At 39.9% G+C, this 12779-nt stretch overlaps 1 protein-coding gene across 1 annotated transcript in view; it reads right to left on the reverse strand.

Moving 5' to 3' along the window:
• Positions 1–12779, reverse strand: part of cdkal1 (CDK5 regulatory subunit associated protein 1-like 1) — a 264900-nt gene that overhangs the window by 247068 nt on the left and 5053 nt on the right. The window lies entirely within an intron of this gene.

A 12779-nucleotide genomic window follows, 5' to 3' on the forward strand; every position in this document is an offset into this window, starting at 1 on the left:
CCTTGTGCTATATTTTCGAGAGACAGCATATTTCATGTTTCAGAAAAGTGTAAGCTTTCTGATCGTGAAAAAAGCTCTCCCTTCTTTTACGAGGCACATTAGAGGAACCTCACCAAACATATTATGAGAGTCGCCTAGAAGCCGGTTGCGAGTTCAGTGCTCTTTTAAGATTATTGTTCGTCTCAACGTATGATATCCCAAAAAAATCTGAGCTGTGTGATAATGTGCATTCTCTATGTCAGATTATATGATGATGAGACTGTCGATCTCAGCTCACGATTAAAGAATTCTTTTACGATGTGATATTTCAGCAACATCAGGATGAAACAGACAGCATAAAGCCTGCTTAATGCAGTCACTCTGGATTATCTGCTCATTTGGGACAATGAGGTCATCCACTGGGAAACCTGAGCTTAAGATTTGTTGATCAGGAAAGACATTGAAAGTTTCTTGACAGTTTCAGAGCAGGTAGGGTAGAAAAGCAGAAGTTTGGCTGGACTCCTGCAGCAAGGATTAGCCAAAAATATATGTAGCCTCCAAAAAACTAAATGATCTACATGGAAAAACCTCAGAGCCAATTTTCCAGTTAAAGGAAATCTCGATGTGTATATCCATGACAATCCAAAACCCAAAAAAAAGTCACGAGAAATAGTTCGGCAGGGAGCACAAGCAGGACATGTATTACATAACTGTAATAAATAATATGTATGAGCTTTTCGTGTTTCCAATGGAAAATGGAATACATCCAAGAAAAACTCATTTTAATCAGAAAACCAGTGCTTTGAGATCACAGGTTCCCCACCCTGGACCTGGAGTAACCCCTGTCCTGCATGTTTTAGTGTTTTCCCTGCTCTAACACACTAATTAGCTAATTAACAGGCCTTCCTCTAACAAAGTTGGTGTGTTAGAGCAGGAAAAACACTGAAATGTGCAGGACACAGGTTGAGAACCTGTGCCTTGGAGGACAAGTGCATTATTTGCCCAATATACACATCTTATAAATCTGAGATGGTGGAAACTAGAAGGGACACTCGAGTACCCAAACGAGCAAGGGTAGTACATGCTGCTCATGTCTAGCAGAGCTTACTAATCTTACCCCATTACTGCAGCTTGAATAATTGAGCAAGTCGTGGACACTGACACTTCGAGGACAGCTGGAATGGGGCTAAATTTCCCTGTGCTTCATTACTGATGCACACCATCGCCAAGATGCTTCCAGAGTGACGGTGCATGACCGGGCAATGTCAGGAGCCATCAGGATGCTGGGACAGCCCTGATGGTGATAGATAATCCAGCTAGTTGTTAAGGGTATTTACTCTCTCTGCAGCTGAGGCTATGCTGAAGGGTTTTTGTGCACACACAAACAGACGAAAGACAAGAGCCCAGTCTATAACTCCTCTCACCCGGCTCATGTCCGGCAAAAGCTTCTGAAGCAACAAAGCGCACAGCTCCCGGCTGAAGGACAGCTTCTTCCTTAAGGCCATCAGCATCCTGAACAGGAGGCTTCACATAATTGTATACATTGCACTATTTTACTCTACACATACTACATGTATACAACCCTTTCCACACTTGTCAAATGTGCAATTGTTTCATGTTACTATCTTGTACGTACTCCCTTTTCATTTCCCAATTTTCGCAATATACTTACAACAGAAACGGTTCTGTACATCAGTCACCCTGTCTGCACTTACACTTTGCCTTTGTTTGCAGAAATTTATTAAACTGCTCTGAGTAGCCCAATTTGGCAACCCTGTCATTAATCTTTCTGTCCGATACTCCGTCAATGAATTGTCCATAGAGAGAGCATGAGGAAACACGACCCCTGTCCTAATGGGCCTCTCTTAAGTCTTGTTGAAGTTCGTATTTTTAACCACTAGGTGCAATAATAACACCATGGAAATATGCTGGGCAGTGAGCACACTGCACAGAACATCTAGAAATGTACGCGAATCAAAGAAACATCGGCTTATATCTGTCAAAAAACATGTTTTTTAAATCGTTGGTTATTTAAGAGGTCATTAGTATTTAAACAGAATTTAGAAATTATTGAGTTATGAATGAAGACATACCGCTTGATCACTTACAAGGGGGATGAAGAAAGAGAAAGAGAAAAAAACGAGCAATATATTTCCTGTTGATCACTGTTGCCCTGGTCCCACAGTGTTGGTGTTTAGGGATATGGCCTTCCGTGGTTGCAGTAAGCCCTGATCCCAACAACATAAACTGCATGAGATATTAATGCCCTGAGTCGGGGCTATTACAAATAGCCTCTACTCAAGGACACGCCAGCTTTCGGCAATCGAAAATCAACCAAGCCACTAATGCCTGATCAATACAAGACTATGGATTTTCTCAAATTCAAAATACAATATTAACTTAGTTAACTTCAGTCTGCATAATATCCATACGTCAGTCACAAATGAACAAATCCGAAAGGAATCCGTGTGCCGCCAAGGGCCACGCGTGTCAAAAACAAAAAGCACCTCTACTGTCAAAGCTCTTCTCTTTTTTTAAACGAGTAGACAGATTAATCGAAAGACCCCCACAACTTGCTGATGCAAAACGTGTCTGTGCAATTATACACCATTTCCACAACGCAGAAAGGTCAGTGGCTTCTCATTTGCTTTGAGTCAGACCTTTCTGCTTTGCTACACCATAAAGTAGACGCTGCATGCAAATTGCTGCAGCCTTTTTTTCCGAGCCGTCTGGCTTTCAAAAGCACTTCAGTCCCTTTGACCCTTTCATTTGTATTTATACAGTGTGACTCACACATGTGAGGCCAGAGCACAACGGGGATCTAGACATGCAGAATTAATACGCTTCGAGTCCTGTCCTCTCGGGTCACCCCCTTCACCACACTCAGCTCCAGCAGGTGGTCAGGGTAAAGCAGTCATTAAAATTGATAAGCAAAAACAGAGAGTGGGTTATTTTGCGAGGGGATGAGAAAACAGAACAAAAAAAGCATCCTTAATATCCAGCATAACGTTCAGCTCACATTTGGTTTGTCATGCAACATTTTTTTTACAAAAAAGGCTTTAAGTTTAAGGAAACATTGACAACCCGGATGAATGGAATATGGAAGGAGCTTCTTTCTGCCAAGCATAACACCTACAATTACATTTTTATTTATTTTTGTGTAGCAGCAGTATGTTGACATTTTGATTTCTCAGAATTCTGACTTCTTATCTCAAAATTCTCATTTAAATATGTTAAACTTTTGATACCAAGATTCTAACTTACTCTCTCAAATTTCTGACTTCTCAAAATCTCTTTTATATCTTAACATTTTAAATTCTCAAAATTGACTTATTTTATCAAGATTTTGATTTATTATCTTAAATTTCTGATTTCTTAATCCTGATTTAATATCACCAAAATTTTGACTTAGTATCTCCATTTTGACTCAATATAAAATGTCCTTTTTAATCTTATCTACTGCATAGCTCAAATCTTTTTAGCAAGATAACTAAATTTGCTAGTTTTGTAGGTAGGTCACTAGCTGGCTAGTCTGACGGCTCACACGGATAGCTGTTCAAATGATGGATCATTTGGTGAACTCATATTTAACGTACACAACACTTGCTGTTCCTGTTAGTTATACACATGAACTATCCAACAAACAAATCCTCTTCACTTAGCTACATCAGTCCCAGTCGTTGTGTGAATGGAAGGTAGAGCCGAATGATCAATGGAGTTAAAGGTTAGGGACTAGCTCCAATTAACCAATCACAAAGGTTTATTAAAAATTATTTAGAAGTTAGGGAAGTCTAAAAATTCAATATCACAAATCATTATTTTGGTATAACAAGTAAAAAAAGCAACAATTCACTTGCACCAAAATTTACTCTTCTTGTAGGACATATTTTACTTCCAAAGAATGGCCTTGGTAGAATTTTTTTGAGCGCTCATTAACTGAAAAGGTATCTGACACGGGATGAGGGCAAAATAACATCCATCACACTTTCTTCTCATTCCAGTGAAGGTTCTGAAGTGAAGTTGAGCTGTAGCCTCTATTTCCCACCCCCCTCTACCACACACAATCAAACCATACAGGGCTATAAACTGATATAAGCCAACCTCTTCTCCAAAGAAGGGATTCAGGAGTTATTAAGCCTAGGTGAAAGGCCATCGCATCATTCTGCCACAGTCAGCTCCAGGGAAAACGACTGTGTGTGAGGGGAGAGGAGGAGGAGGAGTGGAGATTGCTGCCTGTTCCTGATTGTGACCAGAAACCAAGCTGATCCATCGCTTTCGGTCAATCCCAAGTCCTCTCTTCCTATTATCAGTGCACTTTCGCGACAGAAGATGATGGCTCCCCTGGTGGAAATGTGATTGGAGATGGGTTTGGTTTTATGGCGTCTGGGTTGAAAGCGGGTGGAGGAGGAGTGTGGGGCGGTACTGTTGGCTGGACTCATCAGAAGATGACCTCGGTGGGTCGCAGTAACATTACACACTGGGGGCTGGAAAGCAGAGATTGGAGCTCCAAGATGTTTCTGAGTGATGGAATGAAGTTGGGTTCTGTATCAGTCATCACCAAGGAGCTGATGAAAATTCAGAAAATGTGCAACAGGGGAGTGTGTGTCGAGACCTAGTCAAGCCAAGCAACCCTTGGCAGTCAGTATTCATCAAGTTTCTCAGAATTATCCCACCAATCTGATCATTGCTCAAGACCATTCGGTCACCGTGGCCCTTGAGCAAGGGCAAGAGAGGAAAAGATAAGTGTTTACCTTAGCCAGAACATTTACTAAGCACGGGCAAGGACAGATATAAGAGGCCACTCCGTGACAAGCTTCAATTAAAAGGCACTCTCATTTAAGGCTTACTAGCTAGTTGACATAAGGCCTGCAGTCTTCTCTTGATACTTTAACAGCAGGTCAAGAGGGACCACCAGAAGGACTTTATACAACAAGCAGTGTCTGACATGGACACGCTCAGATGCTCACCAGGAAAGCAACAAGTTTAACATCAGGCTTGAAAACTGCCTACGTATCTGATTTGATGATCTAGTTTAATGAGGAATAGAGAACAAAAACTGATCTCGGATCCTTAAATTTATAAAATTTATAAAAGTTCTTTTCTGTGGGATCACTTAACTCAGACAATAAACTAAACTATTCTTTTTCTTGTTACTACTAACAGAAAGAAAATACCATCTCCAGGACAAATCAAATGAAAGAAGGGATGTTATTGCCATTTTGAACAATGACATGGTGAACAGGTCATCGGCATAGAATATGCAGTGGCGTGCTTGTGGTGGTTTTGACAAATTTTTTTGGTCTTTATGTTAGTCAAGAAACAAAACAGAGTCTGAGACACAAAAAGGTTTATAAAAAAAAAAAAAAAAAAAGTTGTAGTTCACCTTTTCTGAGTAAAGCACCTGTCTAGCACCTGTCGGATATCAGTCTCCACCCCAATACTGTACCATCTCAATGGAAGGCGTGCCTATGGAAGGACAATTCATTCCACAATAAATTATGAATATATTTTACAATTAAATAATTTATTCTGTGAGACAACCATTCTTTGTGTATTCACATACAATAACAACAGATGGTATTTAGAAGGTTTGCTCTTAATGAGGCGTTTAGTTCCCAACATAGGGAAGCGCACATGCACAGGCGAATTTAACAGTCCCAACAGGTCATCTAACGTGATATACAGGGTGCGAGAAGGAAGCCGGGCGCTCTGCGCTACACTCCATCCATCGAAACATAACATCGTCCTTGCTCTCTTCACTTTGTCAAGCTCATCTCCTCCATGACGGAACAGTTTGTAATCGCAGCCCATGCCTCGGTCTGTTTTCCAGTCTCCTCCTTTTCCAAGCCACTCTCTCACTATTCCCTTTTTCTCTCTCCATCGCTGAGGTCTGGGTTGAAGCGAGGGGAAAAAGTCTCGCCGGTTTGCTTTAAGCTGCTCCTGAGGAGCGAGAGCTGTGTCAGGGAGATTCGGCGAGCACGAGCATAGCGCTGTGCTTCCAAACTGGGGCTTTCCTCATTGGTCGCCTCGGAGAGACGAGTACAGCAGCGTAGACGATGCTCAGCCAATCACAACCCTCCGAGAGCTGGCATTTTCATGAATGAGCAAGGTGTACGCACACATTCAGTGAATACTTTTATATCCTCACATGGATAACATACTATAAAACAAACACACCAGGCAGGAAAATGATACCAGCAGATGTCCAGAAGGTAACAAATCTAATTTAATAATCCTGTTATTCTTACTGACCAACAACCTGGATACACCTTTACGTTTCCTGATACACAAGGACGTGCTTCCTTAAACCGTCTCTCGTCTCTTTGGAACGAGGATGTAGCAACCGTTGGCAGTTAATGTTTACAGGCAATACTACCCGCTTTATGTAAATCATTATTGCAGTGTGTCCCAGTGTCTGGGAGGGAGGGAAAGAGTGATGCCTTTTCAGACGACGTTTAACGTCTGGCACGGCTTTTTGAAAACCTCTGCGTTGAGCAACAGTGCCATCTATGGGTGGAGATTAAAAGTGTACATTACTGTACAACAATGAACTGCACATGGGCTCTGTTAAAAGTGACCTAATTAATACAACGAATGATGTAATGGTGTAGAAAAAGAGCAGTTTAAATGGTTTTACACATAAATTACACCAAATGGTTATAATTTGTAAAGAAAATAATTAATAGTGACAAACAAGCAATCGGAAAGCATGGGTCCACTTTCCATCTGCATTTTTTTGTGAGCATGTCTGAAGGACCGCAGGGTTTTTTTTTGTTTTTTTTTTTTTTTTTTTTAGTTAATGAAACAGTAAAATTACTCTAAATGCGATAAAAGTTAACATTCTACCAAAAGGCAACATGTGGCTTTGTTGTTTTTTTCTTATTCCCCTTCTGCTTTAATTTAATCTGACATCATGCGTTTCAGCAGTAAAGTCATCTCAGTGAAAAGTCAGTCAACTGATGGATAAACACTGCCACCTACTGCTCAATAAATCATCATCTCCTCAACACCAAGGGTTTGGGTTTTTTTTATATGCAAAGCACACTCGGTGACCTTTCTCCAATCCCGACTGCAACCATTATAGCGCTGATGACTGATAAAATAACACGCTGTTCACAATTTTCATGCTTTTCAGTCACCCCCATCACCAAGCTGTCTACAGACAGCAAGGGCTATAATCTTGAAGATTGGCTTTGTCAGTTCTACTGCAAATTGTTGAGCAATTCTTAAAACCATCTGCTCTATCCACTTTTCCAGCCACTTACATCTGTATTTAAAACTTATACCATTAAAAAAAAATACTCAGGCTTAAATACAGCATTGGAGAGTAAATCATTCATACTAAATAAAAAATAAAGCACTGTGTTCGTCATGTTGATAAATTAAAATAATCAATAATGGAGTGAAGAAGTTACTGTTACCACCCTGAAGTTGATTATTTTCCTATAACAGCACGAGTGTTTTACTCCTCTTGTGCCAATCTGACAATGATCATTTTTTTATTTATTAATCAAAGATTCATCATACTTTCTATCTGTTTATATTTAATTGTAGTAATAGCTTTACCTCTGACAATGGAGACTCCTTCCATAAATGTTAAACATCTCCTTGAACATATCAATGATTTTCTTCTACAAGTCCCTATTGATAAGCTGTTACTATAGAAACAGTAACACATTACTGAACACATTAATACAAACCTGTGATTTACAGCTGCACAAACTTAATCAACGCCTTCTGGCCAATCAGAATCCAGAACTTAACAGCAAGGTGGTATAAATTAGTTAGTCCTTATGTAACACACGTGAAGCACCCCGTAATAACAGGTATAGTCGGATAATAATAGGTCTGATACCCACACACTCCTCCAGTCATGAGGCTGGATTAGGGTAATACATAGTTAATGAGACAATTAGAAACTCTGTTAGAGACTCGTGAGGCCTGAGGCAAAAAGCTGGAGCTGAAATCACAGCTGTAATAAGTCATTTCTGCACAGCACTTCTCCCAGAAGAGAAGGAACAGCAGCAACACACAGTGAATTGTTCTCTTTATTTAAAAAAAAAAAAAAAAAAAAAAAAACTCCAAGGTCATCATTAATATCCAACATTCACGAACTTAGAAGTAAGGCTGGATGGTATGATGATATAATATCAATATAGTGATCAATTATATTACAATACATTTTTCAGATGTATTGGGATATAATAATTCTTCTTTATTTTTTTCCAACTTTTTTTCCAAGCAGCTTATTTGATGTTAAAAATTGATTTTACTTATTATTATTATTATCATCATACTTATTATTAAAAATTACAATTTAAGTACAATTGATTATTTTTTATCCCTTCAACTGACAACAATTTATTTTTGTAGATCAAATCAATTTTTTAATAAATGCAACACTACTGTTTTGCTGGCAGTTTGTTAGCAAATGTATACATCATGATGCATATCGTGTATCATCGAAACGTCTTTGAGAATCACATCATGATATTTTGTCACGTGGCTTGTCCCTAGTTAAAAGTGTGGTGAGATGTGAGATGGAGGTGAGATGTGATATGAAGCATGATTCCGTCTGAATTCCATGAGAACTTTTTTTTAGAAAGCGGTCCCACGCATTCTGAAGTCAATTTTGTTACAGAAAAAGTGAAAAACCAAAACAATAAAAAAAAAAATGCATTTAAATATTACAGTCCAAATTCCACTTAAAGTCACTTACATAAATGATTAAAATAAATAAAACATAAAATTTAAGGCAAATTTAGAAATAAGATAAGAACATTTCTACATAAATTTGGGGGAAATATATTTATGTTTTCTTATCGCAGACATGTCAAAGTATGTTATATGTAGGAAAAACTTTTTTTTGCTATTTCTGGCCAGAATTCAGCGACATTGGATGGGTTTTCCCAGACCGCCAAACTAATTTTAAAAAAACTGGAAAAAGAATTTGAAATCAATCAGATTTGATTGCAATGACTGCTTGATGATTTACCGATCATTGAATCATTATTTCATTACAAAACTTTTGAAACTGGAGTTCCTATCCAGTTTTATAGGTTTAACGCTTCTTTCAGGCTTCTGTAATGTAAGTCCCGCTTCCTTTCCAGCGTCGTAAAAAGGTGTTTTCATTTCTCTAAGCTACACCGAGAAGAAAAGCGCTTACTCAGCTTCAGCTGAGAGTTTTGTCACGTTGCCCTACAGCCGAAACCACATCTAAACCTGTGAAGCACACATTTCCTGAGCAACAATTACAGCTATTTTCCCACAATTGAAAGGAAAGGAACAAACAGTGGTAGCACAATTAGCCTACGTACTACACACATCCTGTGTGGCAATAAACAACGCTTTACAGACAGACGGCAAACAGACAGACAGGGAGAGAGATTAAGAAGGTGATTGTACGATCAGTGTGCTGCTGTTCGAGCTCAGTGCCAGATGAGCGAATGGTAAATTAGTGTGTCTGAATGCGCTTAATGTTACGCACACACAGGTGCAATATAGTACCATAATGTAATATTAAAGAACTATTATCAGCGATTATTTAATATAAATAGCATACATTAATTTGCTATTTTATTCAGCACTCCTCGTATATACGAGGTGAAAAATTACTGAATGTAGCTACACAGGTTTACATTAATATGTTATCGTTTCTATGGCAACAGTTCACTCATAGGGACTTGTTCAGAAGACACTGTACATAAATGGACATTTTCTTGTACATGTAACATTTATGGAAGGAGTCTCCAGTGCCAGCACTTCGTAGTTTTCTGACATCTTCAGAGCAGAGGAGTTTACACTTCTTTGCGGTTTCTCAGTAAATAAAAACGACAATCCATTACAACGCAAGCGAGAACAGGAACTAAATTGTTCCGCAAATGTTCTGTGACATTAAACATAACTACAAATAGATAAAAAGTATGACGTGTCTTTTTTTAACAAATCAAAAATGGTAATCTTTGGCAAACTGCTGTGGTCTACAAAGAATAAAACACTTGAGAGACATGCTGTTATTGGAAAATAATCATGGTGTTAACAGGTACATCACTTCATATCATCCCATCGTTGATTGTTTTACTGTAACAGCATGTGACACAGTGGTTTAGTAATGATAACATACAGTATAGAAATTAAGCTCAAGATTTTAATACGCTGTGCTTAAAAAAAATTAAACCAGTGCTAAATATCTGCCCTGAAAATGGACAAATCAGCACATTTTGTTTCTCCATTAAGCCTCATTTTCGATGAACTTCTTTAAAGAGAGGTCAGAGCACTGAGAGTATCCCGAGGACAGAACCAAACAGCGTGGAGTGACGCACAATGCTTCTTGGACCGGGTTGTGTATAATTCGAGGCAGCTGCGAGCCTTTTTAAGCTCCTTAAAATATCTCGACTTAATTACTGTCATCTGTAAGCGTTCGCCCGGAGGAGAGCCGAGCGCACCATCACGGTTTGCGTCCCAACGTGCAAATGATCGATGTTTTTATGACCCGTGATTTAGTGAGTGACTGCTCCTGACGTATCGATATAAAAAGCGTTTTGAGGGTAAAGTTAATGAGTAAAGATAATGCGATAAATCGCCGAGTCTGGAGAACCTACCCAGAACTCAGTCGATAAAACTTACACTTCACGTTCACGCTAACTCCACTAAAGAGGTGTTTTGAGACTGATGGCTACCAGATGTCCGAACACAACAGGAGTCTTGTGCCTCTTTCAGCAGAAAGGAGCAGGCAAGGAGCTGTTGGTTAACTCCTGCTGAGAGCCGAATAACAGACAGACATGGACTGAGAGGGGAGAAGAGTGTCTTCTCGAGGTCACACTAAAATAACTCACTCATGCTCTTTAACCACTAAGACTAGGCACTAAGGTCGGCCCGAGTGCATGTTACACTTCTTTACAAAATACTCCTTCTCAAAACCATGATTAAAAATAAATCATATTTCAGTACCACTCATTACTGCAGTTTGATCTATGTCCAGCAGAGGGACATGATGCATTATGAGTGAATGAAGACTTTATACTCCTGCAGTTTCGTATCTGTGAGCACGTCAAGCAGTCGTACGCAAACACTCACCTGTGTGTCCATCGTTAGACTTCAGACCTACCTTGCAGATGGTGGAACGAGTTACATACCTACCTCACATCATCTACAGTGTCAGAAATTAGTGAAACTTTACTGGAGTCCCATCTGTGCTCAGTCTCCTTCTCTTCTCACTTTCAACATCCTGTCAAGGTCCAATCATCTACTTACCAAGTTTCTTCTACTATTACTATGCAGACCGACTCTTATCAACTGACTCAAACCCAACAACTCAGACACTGTAACACGGACCCTGCGACTTGGACCAAAAAACAATGAATCAGTGACTCAGACCTAACAGTCCTTAGCTTCTCCTTCTATTAATATGCAGAGATTTCAACTCAGACCTGACGACTCGGACCCAGTTACCCAGACCCAACAAGTTAAACCCAACAACCTAGACTTAATCATATTCTTCCCCAGCTTCTCCTATGAAGAGTATGAAGACCTACCGTCACAGACCAGATACCCCAGACCTGACCAGCACCCAGACGCAACAACCTGGACCCAGCAACCCAGTCACTCTGACCTAAAGACCCGGACCTGCCAACCCGGACTCCCCTACACAGACACAACAACTCTAACTGGAACCTAATGACTCTGATCTGCCAATGCAGACTCCACTACCCAGACCCAACTCCACTGAGTCCATGACTGGAACAAAGCGACTATGCTATAGGAGAATATGCTATGTTCCACAACTGGAACATAGCATATTCTCCTATGCAGATCTACCAACCCAGTCCCAGTGACCCAGACCCTGCTGACCCGGACTCAACTACCCAGACCTTACAACTCTGAACTAACAACACAGGCCTGCTGACTCAGACTTAACTACACAGACCTCACAACTTGGATTTAATGACTCAGTGACTTGGACCTAGCGTCTCGAACCTTGTGACCCAGACTCAACATCTACGTCCCCATCTTCTGCCACACAGACCTACCAAATGAGACCCACTGATCTAGCGACTTGCACCTGCTGACTAAGATTCAACTACCCCGACCCATCTACATGGAACCAATGACCCAGTGAACTGGACCCAATGATTCAGGCATAGTGACCATCTAATCAGACTTACCATCTAATCTAATACCACAGTTTCTTCCAAGCAGACCTTCTGACTCAGGCCAAGCAATCCACAACCAGCCCCAACACTGCAGCCTGAACTTCTGTACCTCTCCTTTCTCTTCCTGCGCATGCTATGGAACGTCTATAAATGGTTAAAAATACAGTAGCCTGATGGATCAAACAACCTGATCATGTACACATTACACTTCTCCTGCGTGACCCTGTTGTGCAATACATTATCCTCCTTTACCTCTTTCAAGAATGTTATCTGATTCCTGAAACAATTACTCACAAGTAGTCTTGATCATACCTCACTTATATGTTACTTCGGATTAAATTGGCTGTGAAATGGATAAAAAAAGATAAAACTTTAAAGTTCTTCTGTTTGTCCTAATCAGGAAACTCTACACTACAACAGGGTTTATCTAGCTCAAAAAAGGTTCCAAGTAAATAAAAAATCTATAAGAGTGCAAAACATATCACTTCTTATGAACTGTTCTTATTCTCCTAATAGAGTTCTACTTGGAACAGCATACCTCTTTCCAGGGTTCTGCACAGAACTGTAGCAAATTTTACAGTTATACGATATCAATTACTGATGAGTACAGGAAAGTAAAAAAGTTCCAAAGAGGGCCCAGAAGCAGGG

This window comes from Pangasianodon hypophthalmus, chromosome 1 (assembly GCF_027358585.1).
Source record: "Pangasianodon hypophthalmus isolate fPanHyp1 chromosome 1, fPanHyp1.pri, whole genome shotgun sequence".
Taxonomy (NCBI): Eukaryota; Metazoa; Chordata; class Actinopteri; order Siluriformes; family Pangasiidae; genus Pangasianodon; species Pangasianodon hypophthalmus.